This window comes from Nomascus leucogenys, chromosome 20 (genome assembly GCF_006542625.1).
Source record: "Nomascus leucogenys isolate Asia chromosome 20, Asia_NLE_v1, whole genome shotgun sequence".
Lineage (NCBI taxonomy): Eukaryota > Metazoa > Chordata > Mammalia > Primates > Hylobatidae > Nomascus > Nomascus leucogenys.
This window is the reverse complement of record NC_044400.1, coordinates 45,783,735-45,805,816: the sequence shown is the minus strand read 5'-3', so window position 1 is coordinate 45,805,816 and position 22,082 is coordinate 45,783,735. Positions and strand designations below refer to the sequence as shown.

Here is a 22,082-nt window from a genome sequence, read left to right as displayed (position 1 = left end):
TGCAACCACCGTCAATGGCATGGACTTGGTTTACATAAAACGAAACCTGTTTGCCGTTCCCGATGCAGATAAAAAAAGGTGACAAAGGTGACCTGGAGAAGGAAGGAATTAAGCTGAGCTTCAGATAAGATCGGGAGTGATCAGGGTGGTCTGGCCGTAGACTAGCTGAGCTTCAAAGGATAACATCTGGAGAGATAAAGGGGAAAGGACAGAGAGTATGGGGTTCTCTGTATAGAGGAGAGTAGCCGCGAAGGAGCTGAATGGAGCTCCCCTGGTCCTAGGACAAGGAGGATGCTGGCCTGCCAAGCAGAGAGGGTTGGGTTGGGTGTGGTTGGAGATAGGGGATAGGCGGAAGGGTGGGTCTGGGTTATGACTCTGAAATTCCAGGACACCCTGAGGGTTTAAGCAGGAGCCTGGAGAACACATTTTAGAAAGGCAGCTCTGATAGCTAGGCACAGATAGGTTGTATAATGGACATGCACTCAGATACCAGGGTGAAGGTTGTGCCAGTAATGATGTGCGTTTTTCCTTAGGAACGTAAAATTTGCTTATTATGTAAAATGTATAAATCTCAGAAAAGCAGACATAGAAAAAGTTAAAATCAGATGTCTACCAACCACAGATGACATTTTGATGTGGTTTCTTACACTTTTTTTCCTCCTTCTCTGGCCAGTGCAGTAATTTAGGGATTATGCCTCAAAGTATGACTTGAACTAGGAAGGTGGTAGTGTGAATGAAGAGGAAAGGCTGTGAAAGACATCGTTAAGTGAGGCAGGGGGGTGAGGAGAAAAGAGAATTAGTTTCCAAAGACAGGAGTTCTAGACCTGGGTATTCTGTGGGGCCTGAACTCCCAGCCTTGGTTTTGCCATACATCAATCTCTTTTTTTTTTTAATCTTTTTTTTTTTTTTTTTTTTTTGAGATGGAGTCTTGCTCTGTCGCCCAGGCTGGAGTGCAGTGGCGCAGTCTCAGTTCACTGCAACCTCCACCTCCCGGGGCAAGCGATTCTCCTGCCTCAGTCTACCGAGTAGCTGGGATTACCGGCGCCTGCCACCACCCCCGGCCAGTTTTTGTATTTTGAGTAGAGATAGGGTTTCACTATGTTGCCAGGTTGGTCTTGAACTCCTGACCTTATGATCCGCCAACCTTGACCTCTCAAAGTGCTGGGATTACAGGCGTGAGCCACCACGCCTGGCCTCTTATGTTTTTTTTTTCCACTCATAGAGATGGGGCTTCACCATGTTGGCCAGGCTGGTCTCAAACTCCTGACCTCAGGTGATCCACCCGCCTTGGCCTCCCAGAGTGCTGGGATTACAGGCGTGAGCCACTGCGCCCAGCCTCTGGTATGGTATTTCAATGCCCACTTCATTCTTTGCTTGAGGTGTCACTTGTATTTTGCTGACCTTGTTCTTAGTTTCAAAGAACTCATTTACTTTGCAGACATAGAAATTTTGTCATTCTTTATGAAAGCAGTGTGGCTGTTCTCATACTGTTACTTCTTGGCAGGCAATACCTGCACAGAAACCAATGAGCATGGCTAAAGTGAATGTCAGACATTCTATTTCTGTCTGCCCACGGTACAGCAACCGCTGACACACCTGGGGCAAACCTGCTTTACCCAAAGTGCAGCCTGGGATGAGGCCCCACCTCAGCAGAACTTTGATGCATGTCTAATGACTGGCTTGGAGACCTTGTTCTTGGAAACTACAGGGGTGACATTTAAGTATCACCCATGAAATTTGCCTCGAGGTTCAACGCTGACATTAGCTACCAATTTCGGCTTCATAACCTTGGAGTATTCTCTTTGCTTTCTAGAGCATTAAATACCATCCTACAAAGCATAAAGCCATTATTGACCTGTTATTCTGCCAAAAGACACATACACTTTGTTGATGCCCACAATTTTCTTTTTCTCCCTCTATGGTGGGTCCAGACCTCTTCCGTTTAGGTAGACAGGCCTCCTTTTGTAGGCAATTGTCTGCTTCTCTGCCATGTTATTGGTTGAATCATGGCTCATATCCACCTCTCTGCCTTTGCAGTTTTTGGTGTTTTTTGTGTTTTTTTTTTTTATTGTTGTTGCTGTTGTTGACAGAGTCTCGCTCTGTCGTCCAGGCTAGAGAGCAGTGGCATGATCTCGGCTCACTGTAACTTCTGCCTCCCAGGTTCAATCAATTCTCCTGCCTCAGCCTCCTGAGTAGCTGGGATTACAGACACCTGCCATCACACCAGGCTAAGTTTTTGTATTTTTAGTAGAGATGGGGGGTTTCACCATGTTGGCCAGGCTGGTCTCAAACCCCTGATCTCAAGTGATCTGCGCCCAGCCTGCCTTTTCAGTTTTGAAAATAGGTTATCTTGTTCGGCAAATAGCAAGACATCAAAGAGCACACGAAGTAACTAACCACTAGATCTATGAAACTTTTGCCCACATGAATGAACTAATTTTATTTTATGTTATTTATTTTTGAGACAGGGTCTCACTCTGTTGCCCAGGCTGGAGTGCAGTGGCATAATCATGCAGGCTCACTGCAGCCTTGACCTCACAGGCTCAAGCAATCCTCCCACCTCAGCCTCACAAGTAGCTAGGGCTACAGGGATGCACCACCATGACCAGCTACTTTTTTTTTTTAAGACAGCATCTCTCTCTGTCTCCAAGACTGGAGTGTGGTGCCTCCATCTCAGCTCACTGCAGCCTCGACTGAGCCTCAGGGTCAGGAGAGCCTCCTGAATAGCTGGGGCTACAGGTGCAAGCCACCACACCTGGCTAATTTTTGTAGAGATAGGGTTTCACCATTGCCCAGGCTGGTCTTGAACTCCTGGGTTCAAGCAATCTGCCTGCCGCAGCATCCCAAAGTGCTGGGATTCCAGGCGTGAGCCACCATACCTGGCCTAATTTTTAAATTTTTTGTAGAGACACGATCTCACTGTGTTGCCCAGGCTGATGAACTAATTTTAAAAGGGCAAATCATTAAGTTTGGAATTAGCCTTAAACTCACTGCTCTTACACTCTACCAAAGACCATTTTTCCAAATATCTGTCTGGGTCCAGAAAGCAGATCTCGGCACCATCTTAGCTTTTACAGGAAGGCTTTGTGATGAAGTCACTGGTTGTCTGTATTCACAATGGGCTAAATGTAAATTCGGCCCAATTACTCTGACAAGTCTTTTTTCTTCTTCTTCTTTTTTTTTTTAGATGGGGTGTCACTGTTTTGCCCAGACTGGAGTGCAGTGGCACAATCATAAATCATAGCTCACTGCAGGCTCGAACTCCTGGACTCAAGTGGTCCTCATGCCTCAGCCTCCCAAGTAGCTAGGACTACAGGCGTGTGCCACCATGCCCAGCTACATCAAGTCTTGGAAAGTTCTTCAGTCTGCATCATAGTGGTAATTATACATTTATGCTTATAAACAGCAAAGGACTTCAGGGTTACTTTTGCATAAGTTTTCAATACCAGCAGGCTCCATACCTAAATTAACACTGACGTCGAATTTGATCAGAGATCAGGTAGAAGGAAAGAAAAGGGAGAGGTCCAGACAAGAGGGTAGTGAATATACTCCTTGGCAAATCTGGATACAGATGAGAAAACGGATCCAGTAACTTCTACTGCATTTTCAAATATACCATTACATATGTGAGGTAGGATGCTCCTTGATCTAATTCACTCTTGTTTTATTGGTATTGTTTCTTTTTTCTTTTTTTTTTTTTTTGAGATGAGAGTCTTGCTTTGTCGCCAGGCTGGAGTGCAGTGGCACGATCTCAGCTCACTGCAACCTCTGCCATCCGGGTTCAACCGATTCTCCTGTCCCAGCCTCCCAAGTAGCTAGGACTAGAGGCACACGCCACCACAGCCAGATAATTTTTGTATTTTTAGTAGAAACAGGGTTTCACTACGTTGGCCAGGATGGTCTTGATCTTTTGACCTTGTGATCTGCCTGCCTTGGACTCTCAAAGTGCTGGGATTACAGGTGTAAGCCATGGCGCCCAGCCTTTTCTTGTTTTTTGTTTGTTTGTCTGTTTGTTTGTTTGAGACGGAGTCTTGCTCTGTTGTCCAGGCTGGAGTGCAGTGGCACAATCTTGGTTCACTGCAGCCTCCGCCTCCTGGGTTCAAGTGATTCTCCTGCCTCAGCCCAAGTAGCTGAGATTACAGATGTGCACCACAACACCCAGCTAATTTTTTTGTATTTTTAATAGAGACAGGGTTTCACCATGTTGGCCAGTCAGTTTCGAACTCCTGACCTCAAAAGATCTGCCTGCCTTGGCCTCCCAAAGTGCTGAGATTACAGATGTGAGCCACTGTGCCCAGCCATGTTTCTTATTAACTAAATGTTTAAATGCTCATTCTTAAACTCTGCTGGGGCCAGGATAGTGTCTGATTTATCCTTGTATCCCTCACACACTTGTTCCAGTATTTTTATATGATGGTCCTATGTTGATTTAATTTAAATCAAATTAAATTATAGGCCACTTTCCCCTTCTTTGTAGTAAAAAGCTACGTTGTACAAAATAAACAGTACCAAGTAATGTGTAATGGAAAAAAAGAATCTCTTCCATTTTCAAGTGAAGAAGCAGAAAACTCGTTTTTAGAAGCTGCCTCTTGGGATTGCCTTGAGCAGCCTGGCGTCATTTTGTGACAGTTCCCTACCAGTGGTTGGCCAAGGAAAAGTCAATGTCTTTTAGCTCAGTTGTTTGACCTTTGGGTGTATTTGCTCTTTAGTAAGCATCCCTCATATGGACCACATGAGTTTTACCTGAAGTCTTAATTGGGTTAGAGTCTGCCTTTTTGAAACAAAATGATGAGGAGGCCATTTTCCAAAAGGTACATCTTCTAAGCCAGGCACGATGACTTGTGCCTGTAATCCCAGCACTTTGGGAGGCCAAGGCAGGTGGATCACCTGAGGTCAGAAGATCGAGACCAGCCTGGCCAACATGGTGAAACACATCTCTACTAAAAATACAAAAATTAGCCAGGCATGGTGGCGGGTGCCTATAATCCCAGCTACTCGGGAGGCTGAGGCAGGAGAATCACTTGAACCTGAGAGGCAGAGGTTGCAGTCAACTGAGATTGTGCCACTGCACTCCAGCCTGGGTGACAGAGCAAGAAGACTCTGTCTCAAAAAAAAAAAAAAAAAAAAAAAAAAGATATATCTTCTAGTAATTATTAGGTTATTAGGATAGGGATTTTAGGAAAATCTATTTCTAAGAGATCTATGCTTTCACTAAATGAGCTACAATTCCAAAATATGAAGAGCCATTTACCAAAGAAACAATGTCTTCAGCAGACCACGTTTTCCTCCTTTTCAAATGCAACTTGCATTTTCAACTTGTGAGTTAAATAATATCTACCTCTTAATTTATTAACTTACTTGGAATGAAAATCTAGGCTATGATTAGTAGGAAAGGGTAAGGACTCCAAATGTTTTACTACTTTTATTTTACTTAAAGTTCCCATCAGGAGCCCTGTGGAATTTCTTGCCCTAATCTTTCCTACAGATCGCCACCATCTAACTTCAGGTGCCACGTTGATCAAGGAAAATATGCTTGCTGTGGCTTGAGAAAAATCAAGGCCCCAATCTAAACACTTTACATGGTATGTCTCAAAACATCACTATGTACCTCATGAATATGTACAATTATTATTTGTCAATGAAATAAAATAAAATTTAAAAAAGAAATTAACCAAAAGAGCATATAAGAAGGATTTTAAAATTCTTTGTTAAAAATACACAGGCTGGGCATGGTGGCTCACCCCTGTAATCCCAGCACTTTGGGAGGCCAAGGTAGGAGGATCACCTGAGGTCAAGAGATCAAGACCAGCCTGACCAACATGGAGAAACCCCGTCTACTAAAAATACAAAATTAGCCAGGCATGGTGGCGCATGCCTGTGATCCCAGCTACTCAAGAGGCTGAGGCAGGAGAATTGCTTGAAGCCAGGAGGTGGAGGTTGCAGTGAGTCAAGATCGCGCCATTGACTCCAGCCTAGGAAACAGGAGTGAAACTGTCTCAAAAAAAAAAAAAAATAATAATAATAATAATAAATGGGGAACAATGGGGAAAAAAACTCTACAATTTTTTTTTTTTTTTTTTGACACGGAGTCTCGCTCTGTCGCCCAGGCTGGAGTGCAGTGGCGCAATCTCGGCTCACTGCAAGCTCCGCCTCCCGGGTTCACGCCATTCTCCTGCCTCAGCCTCCCAAGTAGCTGGGACTACAGGCGCCCGCCAACACGTCCGGCTAATTTTTTTGTATTTTTAGTAGAGACGGGGTTTCACCGTGGTCTCGATCTCCTGACCTCATGATCTGCCCGCCTCGGCCTCCCAAAGTGCTGGGATTACAAGCGTGAGCCACCGCGCCCCGCAAAACTCTACTATTTTTTTTCCTTATAGAACTATATAGGTTTTTTTCTCCTTCAGTTGGGTTTTTTAATTTATATATTTTATTTATTTATTTATTTGGTTTTTTTAATCAGCTAACTTTAAGATTCATTATTTATGTTTTGCCAGGAATTTTTCCATACAACCTAAATGTCGAACTTATTGATATAAATCATATATAATGTCCTCATTCTATTCTTTGTATTGTGAAATAAGATCTATATAAGGTCATAAAACAAATAAACATCTCAAAGAAAGTCAGGTAATGACCTGGACTTTTTTTGAATCAAGCCAGGCACAGTGGGTCACACTTGCAATCCCAGCAGTATGGGAGGCTAAGACAGGAGGATCACTTGAGCCCAGGAGTTCAAGACCAGCCTGGGAAACATAGCGAGACCTCATCTCTATAAAAAATTAAAAATTAGCTGGGCCCAGCTACTCATGAGGCTGAGGAGGGAGAATTGCTTGAGCCCAGGAGTTCGAGGCTGCGGTGAGCCCTGATTGCACCACTGCATTCCAGCCTAGGTGACAGAGAAAGATTTTCTTCAAAAAAAAAAAAATTGCATACAAATTTACTCAAAACCGAAAAAAAAAAAAAAAAAAAAAAAAAAAAAAAAAAAAAATTGCATCAAATTTACTCATAACCGAGAATGCAGCAAGCTTGAGAAGGCCAATTCCATGGAATTAGGGTTCCTTGTGTGTATACATGAACATGTATACATTTCTGCATCCGTCACTTCAGTAACTGGCGAAAGGGCCCCAGCTCAGCAGTACTCTTGATAGAAAATGTCAACATAGGCTGGGTGCAGTGGCTCACGCCTGTAATCCCAGCACTTTGGGAGGCCGAGGTGGGTGGATTCCCTGAGGTCAGGAGTTCGAGACCAGCCTGGCCAACATGGTGAAAACCCCATCTCTACTAAAAATACAAAAAATTAGCCGGTGTGGTGGCACATGCCTATAATCCCAGCTACTCGGGAGGCTGAGGCACGAAAATTGCTTGAACCTGGGAGGTGGAGGTTGCAATGAGCCGAGATGGCACCACTGCACTCCAACTGGGCAACAAGAGCAAAACTCTGTCTCAAAAAAAAAAAAAAAAGAAAAGAAAAAGAAAATGTCAACAAAGAGCACTAAGGTTTGAAACCTGAGAATCTCACACTGTTCAAAGCACAAGTAGAGTCAAGTAGCTGGTTCAAGTAGCTGCCTCTGCTCATTCTATTTAAAGCATTATTTTTTAAATCCTGCCTTTGGTGGGAGAATCGTACACATACATTGACTACGTCGATGATCACCTTTCCCGGATGCCATCAAGGATGCAGAGACGAAGAAATGTGGACACATTGTCTGTGAAAACTACCTCTTACTAGAAGCTGATTACCTTCCTGGGGGAGGTAGGTGAGGTAAATTAAGAACATAGATTTGGGGAGAATTCAAAGGATTAGCAGGGGAGCAAGACTTGGGCTCTAACTCTAGGGAATAATGTTGATACACAAGGTAAGATTTCTGTCTGAACCACAAAAACAAAAAAATCTGATCATCAGTCTGAAATCAATCTCTTTAAGAGGTTTTAAAGATTCTTCCAGAAATTTGACTAAGTTTTCATTTTACAAGAGACACCTGTTCACCTGAAGCCACTCTCCCTCTCCCTTTCCCTTTCCCCCCATAGCTCATGCTATTCCTTGACCCCAACACTCTCTCCACACTGGGACCCTGCACAGGCTGTTTAATGTAGCCACTGCCGCCTGTCTCCAATCCCCCTCTGCCTATCCTCCAGGTTTCAGTTAGAACGCCACTCAAACTCCAAGCAACCTTCCCAATAGTCACCTCCTGACTCAGATTCTGTTAGGTCCTCTTGTTTTTATTTATTTATTTTTTCGAAATAGGGTCTTGCTCTATTGCCCTGGCTAGACTGCAGTGACGCAATCTTGGCTGACTGTAGCCTCAACCTCCCAGGCCTAAGTAATTCTCTCACTGCAGCCTCCCAAGTAGCTGGGACTATGGGTGCGTGCCAGCACACCCAGCTAATTTTTTTATTTTCCAATAGAGAATGGGATGACAATTTTTAAAGTTTTTGTAGAGACAGGTCTCATTATGTTGCCCAGGTTGGTCTTGAACTCCTGAGCTCAAGTGATCCTCTCATCCTGGCCTCCCTATGTGCAGGGATTGCAGGTGTGAGTGGCTAGCTTCGGTTTTCTTGTTTTAAACTCTTAACTCCTTACAGTTCTTCATCAGCCCACTCATTACTCTGTTAATGTATTATTTAATATCTGCTGTGACTACTAAAGTAGCCCTGTGGGGACAGCAATCCTTTCTGTCCTAATTACTTCTTAATTATGCTGCATCTAACACAGAGCCTAGCACAGAGCCTGGCACATAGCAGGTGCTCAAAAAATGTTTGTTAATGAATTTACTTGTATCCCTACAGATCACGTACTATCACCTATAGGGTCTCATAACATGGAGGTTTTGCAAATGTTAAAGTCTGTCTCAGTCAGGCAAATGTGGCTTAGGGAATCATGCCCATTCTGTGGCATTAACTCTCAAGATGCTATTTTTCTGCACATTTAACATGAACATGGATTTGGACTCTGCTTTCACGGATAAATGAACGAGTCATTCTGGGACATAGCATGGGGTATTTTCATTGCAAACTCCTACCCACTGATTGCAGGAGGGGAACCCTGGATGAGTGTCTGATTCTGGGATCTTATGTCTGGAAGCCTGCTTCATCATCTCACATGGGCTGTTCTGAGTGCCAGCGCCCACTATTTACAAGGCCCTTGGGGTGCTCATCTCAAGACCATCATATGAAGTCACCAAAAAAAAAAAAAGTTTTTCTTTCAGTATTAGAAAACTAAATTCTGGCTGGGTGCGGTGGCTCATGCCTGTAATCCCAGCACTTTGGGAGGCTGAGGTGGGCAGATCACTTGAGGTCAGGAGTTTGAGACCAGCCTGGCCAACATGGTGAAACCCCATCTCGACTAAAAATACAATAATTAGCCAGGTGTGGTGGTGCATGCCTGTAGTCAGTCCCAGCTACTCGGGAGGCTGAGGCAGGAAAATCACATAAACCCAGGAGGCAGAGGTTGCAGTGAGCCGAGATCATGCCACTGCACTCCAGCCTGGGTGATAATGTGACTTCGTTTCAAAAACAAAAACAAAAAAAGAAACCTAAATTCTTTCTTTGGTAAGCACAGACTTCTCACTAATCAGCTACTCATCAGACCATACATTTCTTACCCTTAAAAATTCAACCCTCTGAACAGAAAAAAAAAACCATTTGTATTGTGTGAAAAATAGAATGTAGGGAATACTTAATGCTGGTCATTTGGGGATTATCAGAGAAATGCTGTATTTCACCAGACCTGTTTGCATAAGGTGTGCCGAATTTCAGACATGTTAAATTGTATGTGTGAAGGGCAGGGGGATGCATTCTAGTTGATGATATGCAGTAACGCTACAGGAAGAACCCACCGCCAGACATTTTCATGAAATCAGTATTAAAAGAGTTTCATTGAAATCATTCAAATACACCTCTGTCATTCCTTTTGGCTGTGGGAGTCCTCTGAGGACATTTGTGCTTATAAACATACAGGGCACTCTGGCCTAGTGAATTAAACAAACACGACAACAATACGTTCGTAAAATGAAAAACAAAGGGGGGTGGCAAGGATTAGCATTTTGATGTCGCTATGTGATGTTCACCCACTTTTCTCCCTCCGGGGTTATGTGCATTTGAGTCATGGTGAAGATGATGGCAACTTACCAAACCTCCTCAGTGAGCCAGGGATTGCTGATCTCTGCTGGGTGACCTGACGCAGAGTCTCCTTCCAAGGCCTCCGTTACCTGAGCTGTGAAATGAAAAAGATAACACTACTGACCCAAAGACCAGTATTGAGAAGTCCAAAGTTAGTGATCACTAAATGGAACTGGGAGAGGGGGTGAGAAGACGGAACATGGTGTTTTGCTATTATCACAGGCCGTTGTGTGTGCCTGGAACTTCAAGGGAAGCTACATAACCAGGCAATATAGGAAATCTCCACTGGTCACATCATTTTGCCAGTTCTGCAAGACTATTCCATTTCATATTAATTAAAGGACACTCAAGGAAAGAAAATCTTACTATGACAAAGAGAGAAAGGAGAACTGCATGCCTGTAATCCCAGCACTTTGGGAGGCCGAGGCAGGAGGATCACTTTAAGCCCAGGAGTTTGAGACCAACCTGGGCAATACAGTGAGATCTTATCTCTACAAAAAAATTTAAAATTAGCTGGGTGCCCATGGTCCCAGCTTGTTGGAGGAGCTGAGGCAAGAAGATCACTTGAGCCTAGGAGTTCTGAGGCTGCAGTGAGCTATGATCATGCTACTGCACCCCAGCCTGGGAAACAGAGTGAGATCCTGTTTTGTTTTTTGTTTTGTTTTGTTTTTTTGAGACAGAGTCTCGCTCTGTCACCCAGGCTGGAGTGCAGTGGTGTGATCTCAGCTCACTGCAACCTCCGTCTCCCAGGTTCAAGCGATTCTCCTACCTCAGCCTCCCAAGTAGCTGGGATTACAGGCATGCCCCACCATGCCAAGCCAATGTTTTGTATTTTTAGTAGAGACAGAGTTTCACCATGTTGGTCAGGCTGGTCTCGAACTCCTGACCTCATGATCCACTCACCTCGGCCTCCCAAAGTGCTGGGATTACAGACGTGAGCCACTGCACCCAGCCTGAGATCCTGTCTTTAAAAGAGAGAAAGAGAGGCCAGGCGCGGTGGCTCACGCCTGTAATCCCAGCACTTTGGGAGGCCCAGGCAGGTGGATCACCTGAGGTCAGCAGTACAAGACCAGCCTGACCAGTATGGTGAAACCCCATCTCTACTAAAAATACAAAAATTAACCAGGCGTGGTGGCAGGCACCTGTAGTCCCAGCTACTCAGGAGGCTGAGACAGGAGAATTGCTTGAACTTGGGAGGCGGAGGTTGCAGTGAGCCAAGATCACACCACTGCTCTCCAGCCTGGGCAACAAGAGCAAGGCTCCTTCTCAAAAAAAAACAAATAAATAAATAAATAAAAGAGAAAGAGAAAGAGAGAGAGAAGAGGAAATGTATAAAGAGTGGACTAACAGGGAGGGGAAGCTCACAGGTTTGACCAGGTGCTCGAAATTCCACTCTACTGCTTGCTAGCTGGTTGATCTTGGGCATTTTACTCAACCTCTCTGAACCTCTGAGTTTTTCTCATCTAATATGGGCCTAATAGTACCTATTTGTTGGAGACATTGTGACAACAGATATGAAGCCTTTGGGGCCTGGCACAAAGAGAAAATGTTCAATGAAGGGCGGCTATGATTATTAAGTTCATTTAAAATTATTTCTGCAGAGGCACATTAAATTGTGGTCTTTTATGGTTAATTGCCAAACACTCAAAATCATTTAAATCACTGTGAGTTGTGTTGGTTTTTTTTTTTTTTTTTTTTTTTTTTTTCTTTTTTTTTTTTGTGAGACGGAATCTTTGTCCCCCAGGCTGGAGTGCAGTGGTGCGATCTCGGCTCACTGCAAGCTCCGCCTCCCGGGTTCACGCCATTCTCCTGCCTCAGCCTCCCGAGTAGCTGGGACTACAGGCGCCCGCCAACACGCCCGGCTAATTTTTTTTTTTTTGTATTTTTAGTAGAGACGGGGTTTCACCGTGTTAGCCAGGATGGTCTCGATCTCCTGACCTCGTGATCCGCCCGCCTCGGCCTCCCAAAGTGCTGGGATTACAGGCTTGAGCCACCGCGCCCGGCCAGTTGTGTTGGTTTTAAATGTTCCTTCACCTTGGAAGCCCTCTACAGCTGGCTTTTCTGCCTATATACAAATAATATTCTCTAACAATTCAGTTTCATATTTTTAAGTAAATACTTTTTTTTTTAAGATGGAGTTTCCCTCTTGTCGCCCAGGCTGGAGTGCAGTGGCATGATCTCAGCTCACTTCAACCTCTGCCTCCTGGGTTCAAGCGATTCTCCCACCTCAGCCTCCCAAGCAGCTGGGATTACAGGCATGCACCACCACTCCGGGTTAATTTTGCATTTGTAGTAGAGACGGGGTTTCACCATGTTGGTCAGGCTGGTCTTGAACTCCTGACCTCATGTGATCCACCCGCCTCAGCCTCCTAAAGTGCTGGGATTACAGGTGTGAGCCACTGTGCCCGGCAAGTAAATACTTTTGATGAGCTAGGTTCAGTGTAGAAGATTTTATTATACTACTGTTCCACCAAGAATAAATAAAGCTGTGACAAATGTCTCATTCCTGAGATCCCCTCCAAGAAAGACTACAAGACTACAACGTACCTCTTGGATAAGAAAATACTGGGCTATGCTAACTCCTGCAGTCCAGCTCAGTAATCATTTGTTCCAAAGTTCTTCCCAACGCAATGGCCAAATTAACTAAGGTTGAGCTTCTGATTAACATACAGTGCTGGAAGGAACTTTGACCCACAGAAACCTGGCATTTGACTTGCTTCTCTGAGTCCAACCTGTGTCACGAGTGCCTGTTTCAAGGGTAATAAAGGACCTAGCTGTTTGCTTACAGCAAATGGAGGTGGTGCCATGTCATTATACAGCTTTTACCTCTCCTGTCCACCTAACCCTTGGCAAAGAAAGTTTGCAGCCCACCCATCAGTTTTTGGAGTGATAGAATGAAAAAGGGTATGGATTTCCAAAAGGAAAAGCACCTAAGTTCTACCTGGCATTCTGACTAAATGTTAGCTGCTTAAGAAACACGAATATGGTACCAAGATCAAAGTGATCAGTGTGGAGATCAGGTGTTTGAGCAGGTGCATGTTATAACCATCCAGATTGTGCCTCAGTGAACGAACTGCTCTCTCTGCTAGCTCCCGGGTTCCCTTTTAGTGACATGTTATAAAACAGGAATCAGATGCAAGGAACAGACCACGGTACTTGAGAGTTCATGTCCCTTCCTGTTCTAGGATATACAGTGCCCCTCCCTGCCCTGACAAATTCATAAATTCGAGGTCTAACCCCTAGTATCTCACAATGTGACTATATGTGGAGACAGGGTCTTTAAATGGGTAATTAAGATTAAATGAGGTCATGGGGATGGGCCCTAATGCAATATAACCAGTGTCTTTATAAGAAGAGGAAATTCAGACACAGACAACACAGACTGAAGGATGACTGTGTGAGGGCACAGTGAGAGGGCAGCCATCTGCAAGCCAGGCAGAAAAGTCTCCAGGTAAACCAACCCTGCTGTCACCTTGATCTTGGACTTCCAGCCCCCACAACCATGAGAAAATAAATGTCTGCTGTTAAAGCCACTTGGCCCATGGTATTTTGTTATGGCAGCCTAAACAAATAAATACACCGCCCCTCCCCACATCCCCCAACCTCATCTCCCAGGACCAGATGAGTTGCAGATGAGTAAAGAGGTCAAGGGCAGGATAATCAGAGTGGATTAACTGTGCAATTAACCAGTGGTAAACAGGAGAGCATATGCTCTATCCACAGGTATCAAATTCAAAAAACTTAAAATACTATGGGGCCATACAAAAGACGGCCATGGCTTGATGATGCCCTTCAGGTTGCAATTCCTGAGCTAAACCATTACAGTATTATATTTAAAAACACCCACTATTAATGCTTTCGACAAATATGAAATGAATACCTCCTACAGGCCAGGCCCTATGCCAGGCAATGGCAATAGCAGTGGTGAATATGAATATGTTCTATGCCTCTGTGGTATTACAGTCTGGATAGTGAGTCCAGGTGCTGAGCTGGGCTAGAAATGTCAAGTTGAGAAGACAAAGTCATTGCCCTCCAGGAGAGTACAGATTAGTGGAGCACAGAGTTGGGATGAGACCATTATAAAACAACGTGACACCAGCTCTAATCCACAAGGGGCCCTGGAAGCTGGGAAGAAGATGATCCCATGTCTGTGTCAATCAGGGAAGATGTGAGCCAAGTCCTGAAGGATGAATAACAGTTTACCCCGCAGACACGTCTGAAAGACAAGAGGGCATTTTCCAGACAGAACAGTCAGTTCCTGGTGCAGGGACAGAAGAGCGTACAGGATCTCTGGAGAAGGACAATGAGCTGAGCGCAGCCAGGGTGAAGATGGGCAGGCGAGAGCAACAGGATGTGCCGCTGCCGAGGCAAGGAACCAGGAGCCCGTATTTGATTGCCGAGGGAGCCATCAGAGAATTTTAATCAGGAAGGTGACATCACCAGAACTGCATGTTAGAAGGATCACTCTGATCACAATGCAGAGGAGGGCTAAAGGCAGGGCGACCTGTCAGGAGACAATGAAGGCAGGAAACAGGGAAACAGACATAGCGATGCTTGCCGGTCAAGGTCAGTCATCATGGGGTTCAGCTGCAGCCACGGGTGACACTGCCCAAGGGCATTATGTAGGGAAAGAGAAGCCCTGGCTTTTAAATCTGAGTACATATTACTTTTTTTTTTTTTGAGACAAAGTTTTGCTCTTGTCACCCAGGCTGTACTGCAATGGCGCTATCTCGGCTCACTGCAACCTCTGCCTCCTGGATTCAAGGGATTCTCCTGCCTCAGCCTCCCAAGTAGCTGGGATTACAGGCACATGCCACCATGCCGGCTAATAATTGTATTTTTAGCCGAGACAGGGTTTCACCATGTGGGCTATACTGGTCTTAAACTCCTGAGCTCAAGTGATCTGCCCAACTTGGCCTCCCAAAGTGCTGGGATTACAGGCATGAGCCACTGTGCCCGGCCTGGGTACATATCATTATGATCAATGAGAAAATGAGTTTCTTAAGAAACTTTTAATTTCACTTATCCTCATCAGGAAACTAACCTTACTCATTCTTTTTTCTCAATCAAAAGCCACACGTGACTGTACCTCACTTTCTTTTTTTTTGGGACAGAGCCTTCCTCTGTCGCCCAGACTAGAGTGCAGTGGCATAATCTGCAACCTCCGTCCCCTGGGTTCAAGCGATTCTCCTGCCTCAGCCTCCCAAATAGCTGGAACTACAGGCACACACCACCATGTCCAGCTAATTTTTGTATTGTTAGTAGAGACAGGGTTTCACCATGTTAGCCAGGCTGGTCTCAAACTTCTGACCTCAAGTGATCCATCTGCCTCTGCCTCCCAAAGTGCTGGGATTACAGGCGTGAGCCACCACGCCCAGCCAGTACCTCAGTCTCCCTCTTATTTTCCTAGTCTGTAAGTAATGATAATAATAGCACTTCCCTTAGAGGGAGGATTCTTTAAGTTAAATAATACAAGTACGTAGGTGCAATAAATGTTTTTTTTGTTTGTTTTTTTGAGATGAAGTCTCGCTCTGTGGCCCAGGCTGGAGTACAGTGGCATGATCTCGGCTCACTGCAACCTACGCCTCCCGGGTTCAAGCAATTTTCCTGCCTCAGCCTCCCAAGTAGCTGGGATTACAGGTGTGCGGCACCATGCCCAGCTAATTTTTTTTTTGAGACGGAGTCTCACTCTGTCACCCAGGCTAGAGTGCAGTGGCGCAATCCCAGCTCACTGCAACCTCCGCCTTCCAGATTCAAGCAATTCTCCTGCCTCAACCTCCCAAGCAGCTGGTATTACAGGCGTGTGCTACCACGCCTGGCTAATTTTTGTATTTTTAGTAGAGACAGGGTTTCACCATGTTGGTCAGGCTGGTCTCGAACTCCTGAGCTCATGATCCGCCTGCCTCGGCCTCCCAAAGTGCTGGGATTACAGGCGTGAGTCACCGCGCCCAGTAATAAATGTTAAATACAGCAGAAATAAATATTAAAGAACAAATGGGAAATTAATGATTGTTCAGTTAATGACAATTCTCCCTCTCCATGAATAGTAGCCAGAGGATAACCACCACCACAGCCACAAAGGGTCAAACCCAATAGAGTTGTCTTGGAACGAAGCTGGGTTTGATTTCCTTGCATCTCTCCCAAATTCTCACATGGTCTCCTACACAAGACCGTAAATTTTGTGCATAATCATTACTTTAAAGTTATAAAATGCTTTGTGTCAGGTAAAATGTTTTCAAGGATTAAAGATTAAAGGGGATGTGGGGCCTTTGAGGGGTGACTGACTGCAGAGGGGCATGAGAAAACTTGCCAGAGATGTTAGTTCCTACATCTTGATTGGGGTAGTGGTTTCACAGCTGGATACATGTGTTAAAAGTCACCACTGAAAATGTGTGAAGTTTATCATGTGTAATTTTTTTTTGAGACAGAGTCTCTCTCTGTCGCCCAGGCTAGAGTGTAGTGGTGTGATCTCAGCTCACTGCAACCTCCTCCTCCTGGGTTCAAGTGATTCTCCTGCCTCAGCCTCCAGAGTAGCTGGGACTACAGGTGCCCAGCACCATGCCCGGCTAATTTTTGTATTTTTAGTAGAGATGGAGTTTCACCATGTTGGCCAGGCTGGTCTCAAACTCCCGACCTCAAGTGATCCGCCCACCTCAGCTTCCCAGAGTACTGGGATTACAGGTGTGAGCCACCGTGCCAGGCCCTATCATATGTAAATTATACCTTAATAAAGATTGAAGGGGCAGAAGATGGAGGAATAAGGGATTCAAGGGGAAATGGGTATTTATATTCCAGAGAAGCAAAAAATAGATATGCATGAAGAAACTCGTCTTAAAACTTTTAATTTCCAAAGTCATTCTCTCTTTGAATAGATGAAACCATCAAGGAATGCAAAAAAAAAACCTTCCTTATGCAAGAAACATTTTGAAAAATTTAGACATCTTCCCCCTCATTATCCTGTAGCTAATGAGCAGCACTTTTTTACCCCTAGGTTCACTGGACAAGCTGCCCTCTTGTGGTTCTGATACATTTCCTGAGCACAAAAGTGGGCTGTTACAAGGCTGTGTAGGTAGCAAGCCCAGCCTGCCCACAAATACTTGTCGAGGTAACTGAGAGTGAATGTTCTGACCTGCTTCTACACGAGAGGTATACACATCACTATGGGCTTGGGTCACAGTTATTAAAAGAATGAAGAAAATATGGTGGCCACAAAATACATATGGTTCGAGGCTGGCAAATTCAAAAGACAATTTAATCTCTATTTACATTGCTGCTTAATTTTAAGGCACTTTAGTACATACTTTCACTTTTGCAACATGGAATCAGCATATCAGAAGCAAGCACGTCTCAAACAAGGTCAGGGCAAAGAAAGCAGAACCGCAAGCTCCGATTCTACCATCTGTGAATATATTCAATATTCCCAAGACATCTTTGTACAAAGAAGAAAAACAACAAAACAAAGCAAACAAATAGTACCTAATAAAAACAATCCTGCATTTTATTAACATTGGCAAGCAGAATCCAGGTCTCTAATAAAATAACAAGCACTTTTAAAAAAGAAACGAAAGGAGGGAAGAAGGAAGTACACAAGGAAGAGGGAGGGAGAGAGAATCAAATAGCGTACTTTTTTTTTTTTTTAATTTTTTTTGAGACAGAGTCTCGCTCTGTTGCCCGGGCTGGAGTGCAGTGGTGGGATCTCGGCTCACTGCAGCTTCCGCCTCCTGGATTCAAGCGATTCTCCTGCCTCAGCCTCCCGAGTACCTGGGACTACAGGAGCGTGCCACCACTTCCAGCTAACTTTTGTATTTTTAGTAGAGACAAGGTTTCACTATGTTGGCCAGGCTAGTCTCGAACTCCTGACCTCAAGTGATTCACCTGCCTTGGCCTCCCAAAGTGCTGGGAATTACAGGTATGAGTCACTGCATAGCCACAGCATAATTTTCAAAAGTTACACTAAAAGAAGATAAAAGATGACACAGGCATTGACTCGAAAACTGGAAACGTTTTCTCTTCTAGACAGCAATCCATCTTTATACAAGATCTTTTTTAAAAGAAAAATACAGAGGCCCTAAGACTTTTTTAAAGATAAGGATTTAGGGGCTAGGCGCAGTGCCTCACACCTGTAATCCCAGCACTTTGGGAGGCTGAGGCAGGTGGATCACGAGGTCAGGAGATGGAGACCATCCTGGCTAACATGGTGAAACCCTGTTTCTACTGAAAACACAAAAAATTAACAGGGCATGGTGGCGGGCACCTGTAGTCCCAGCTACTCGGGAGGCTGAGGCAGGAGAATTGCTTGAACCCGGGAGATGGAGGTTGCAGTGAGCTGAGATCATGCCACTGCACTCCAGCCTGGGCGACAGAGCGAGACTGTCTCAAATAAATAAATAAATAAATAATAAATAATAAAAAGATAAAGGATATAAATAAAAATAGGTTCTGTATTTCAACTATTGACATGTTAAAAATTCATCTAGTCCAGATCCTGCAGTAGCAGGTGGGCTAAATTAATTTGAACAGGGGTAGACTCATTTCTGTATATGGCTGCCGAATCCATACTCTGATAGATCAATCTTTCTTTTTAAACACGGTCACATCACTTCCCTTCTCAAAACCCTCCAATGGCGTGTCCTCACACTTGGAATAAAATCCAGAGTCCTTCCCCAGGTTCCCTCTAGGAGCCTGCATAACGTGGGCTCGGCTGTGCTCCATTCCCTGCTGTTCATTCTCCATCAACCTCACAGTGGTGGCTATGCCACTGGCCTTCTGGCCGTTTCTTCAACAAACCAGCTCATTCTCTCCTCCTGCCTTGGCACTCACTGTCGCCCCCACCTGGAATTTCCTTTCCTAGCCTTTACACCACCCCCCATCCTAGCTCTCTCCCTGACTGAATTCAGGTCTTTGCTCAAATGCCACCTCCTCCAAGAAGTCTTCTCTGACAACAACTTTTTTCTTTTTTTTTTTTTTTTTTTGAGACGGAGTCTCACTCTGTCACCCAGGCTGGAGTGCAGTGGCACGATCTTGGCTCACTACAACCTCCGCCTCCCAGGTTCAAGTGATTCTCCTGCCTCAGCCTCCCGAGTAGCCGGGACTACAGGCACGCGCCACCATGCCCCACCTCTGATCGCTTTTTTTTTTTTTAAATATGGACTACTTCGTGAATTGATTATTCTTTTAAGACAGTTCTCCAGTCACCAACTCTATATTCTTTCTTCCTCTTTCCTATCTTTATTTCTCTTCTTAGCTCATATTATTATCTGAAATTGCATTATGTATTTTTTATTTTATTTTATTTTATTTTTGAGACAGTCTCACTCTGTCACCCAGGCTGGAGTGCAGTGGTGTGGTCTCTGCACACTCCAACCTCAGCCTCCCAGGTTCAAGCAATTCTCCTGCCTCAGCCTCCCAAGTAGCTGGGATTACAGGCTTATGCCACTATGCGCGGCTATTTTTTGTATGTTTAGTAAAGATGGCATTTCACCATGTTGGCCAGGCAGGTCTTGAACTCCTGACCTCAGGTGATCTGCCCACTTTGGCCTCACAAAGTGCTGGGATTACAGGTGTGAGCCACTGCGCCCGGCCAATTATGTATTCATTTTGATCACTTTTCACTATCTATCTGCCCCACTAAAATGTGAGCTCCATGATAAGGGACTTTTCTTCACCAAGGCACTCCCAGCTCCTAACGCAGGGTCTAGCACTAGTCAATAGTCAATATTTGAGAAATAAAATATCCCCTGGTTGGAGAGATAATAAGCCCTTAATCAAATCTGTTCCAACACTATTACTATCAACAAGCTAAAAAGCCTGTCCTTTACTTGAATTCAGAGTGCTGAAGAGTGGTTGGCCAGCAACCTCTGCTAAGTTCTTTGCGATCAGAGACATTTGAAGGTAAAATAGGGCCTCAGTTGTAAGATGAGCCAGCCAGCCCTTTTGTCCTGAAACCGAGTACACAAGTGCAGAGAGGTTACCTGGTTTCTCCAAGATCACATAGAAATGGTGAACATCAGGAGACGCGGGACCACTTAAAGGATGCACAGTCCCGTATTCATCTCTGCAACCCCAGGACCCAGCACGGTGCCTGGTGCAAAGAATGCACTCAGTGGAATTGCGCCCAGGGAACTAATGCTCTCTAAGGGCTCATTCAACTGAACTATACTTCCTCTCATTACTGTCCCAACGATAACTTCCTATCCGAGAACCATTTCCAGTCACTTGAGTCATGCGTCATTTACTTCCTGTCCTCTGTCCTTTTAAAGTGCAGTTTGACAACATACCAGGTACAATAGTAACATCTGGGGGCTGCTTTGCTTCTAACATAAGTCAAATAGCCCAACATGGAAAATACCTAGGAAAAAAGTGGGATATGCAAAGCAAACTTCAAAAAAAAAAAAAAAGACAAAAGCTGGTGGGCTGGCCACAGTGTCACAAATGAAGTCTCCAGTGGCTTCATCATAACAAGTAAGTTTACTTTATGAAAGCTCACACTTGCATGGTGCCTTCTGTTCTCAGCACTTTATATATATGATCTCATTGAATTCTTTCCAAGATGTACATCTCACCTGTAAGAGGCACTATAACTCTGAAAAACCAAGTAATTTTTAGAAATAATTCAGCATTCTTTCTGATTGCTCTAGAGGAAGAAAAAAATTTTAAAGAAATAATTTAGCAGCAAAATCCGACTCTCTAGTTCCTTCCTCCCTTCCCCCAATCTCTCTCTCCTTTCTTTCCCTCCCTCCCTCCCTTTCTTCCTTTTTTTTTTAAAGAATCTCCCAGGCTTAAGTGCAGTGGCGTGATCTCGGCTTGCAGCCACCTCCACCTCCCGGGTTCAAGTGATTCTCCTGCCTCAGCTTCCTGAGTAGCTGGGACTGCAGGCACGCACCACAACACTCAGCTAATTTTTGGTTTTTTGTTTTGTTTTTGAGACGTAGTTTCCCTCTTGTTGCCCAGGCTGGAGTGCAATGGCACGATCTCGGCTCACTGCAACCTCCGCCTCCCGGGTTCAAGCGGTTCTCCTGGCTCAGCCTTCCCAGTAGCTGGGATTACAAGTGCCCGCCACCATGCCCAGTTAATTGTTTGTATTTTTACTAGAGATGGGGTTTCACTATGTTGGCCAGGCTGGCCTCGAACTCCTGACCTCAGGCAATCCACCCACCTCAGCCTCCCAAAGGGATTACAGGCATGAGCCACCGCACCTGGCTTAATTTTTGTATTTTTAATAGAGACGGGATTTTGCCATGTTGCCCAGCTGGTCTCAAACTCCTGGCCTCAAGTAATCCGTCCGTCTCAGCCTCCAAAAGTGCTGGGATTACAGGTGTGAGTCACCACACCCAGCCCCTGACTTCCTAGTTTCTAATGAGACTCTCTACAGACTTCATTTCTCCCAGTATGTCTGAGTGTCCATTCGCTCTGCTGAAGAAATAGTGATGGGTGTGATCAAGGAATACTGCCCGAGATGAGTGGTATTAAGCAACACAGGGTACGTGCAACATATTATCTTTCTAAAATCTGAAATGTTCTGGATTCTAAAACACATCTGACCCAATGGGTTTCGACAAAGATGTCTCATTTACATTAATGCAGAGAAGTGACTTGCCTACATCACACACCTAGTAACTGGCAATGCTAGGACTGCAATCAGGCAGCCTAATTCTGCAGGCCATGCCTGCGGCCGCCACATCATCCTGCCTCTCTCATGAATGATGGGAATGTGATCTGAAAGTCAGTGATTGCCTCAACTGTTTTTCTGATGTGGGTCCCAGAAATAGAATTCGGCAAGATGAACGGCCAAGGTGGCCTTGTGCTGTCACCTGTGAAAGCGATTTGGACCAGCGATGACACCAGCTGAGTCAGGGCACAGCACAGCTGACTTCCCAGAAGTTATGGCCACTTTCGGGAAAATGGCATCCAGAGGCTTGGAGATCAAAACTTTTGCCTCCCTGAACATCTTCCCCAGGAGCCTC

The 22,082-nt window shown here is 44.8% G+C and overlaps 1 protein-coding gene across 1 annotated transcript in view; it reads right to left on the bottom strand.

Annotated features, from left to right (window-relative positions):
* The window catches only part of RBM47 (RNA binding motif protein 47), a 205,730-nt gene that overhangs the window by 109,837 nt on the left and 73,811 nt on the right, over positions 1-22,082 (bottom strand). The window contains exon 2 of the mRNA XM_003258613.4: positions 10,134-10,213. The gene's annotated coding sequence lies outside the window, so the exon portion shown is untranslated. The remainder of the gene's footprint in view (positions 1-10,133; positions 10,214-22,082) is intronic.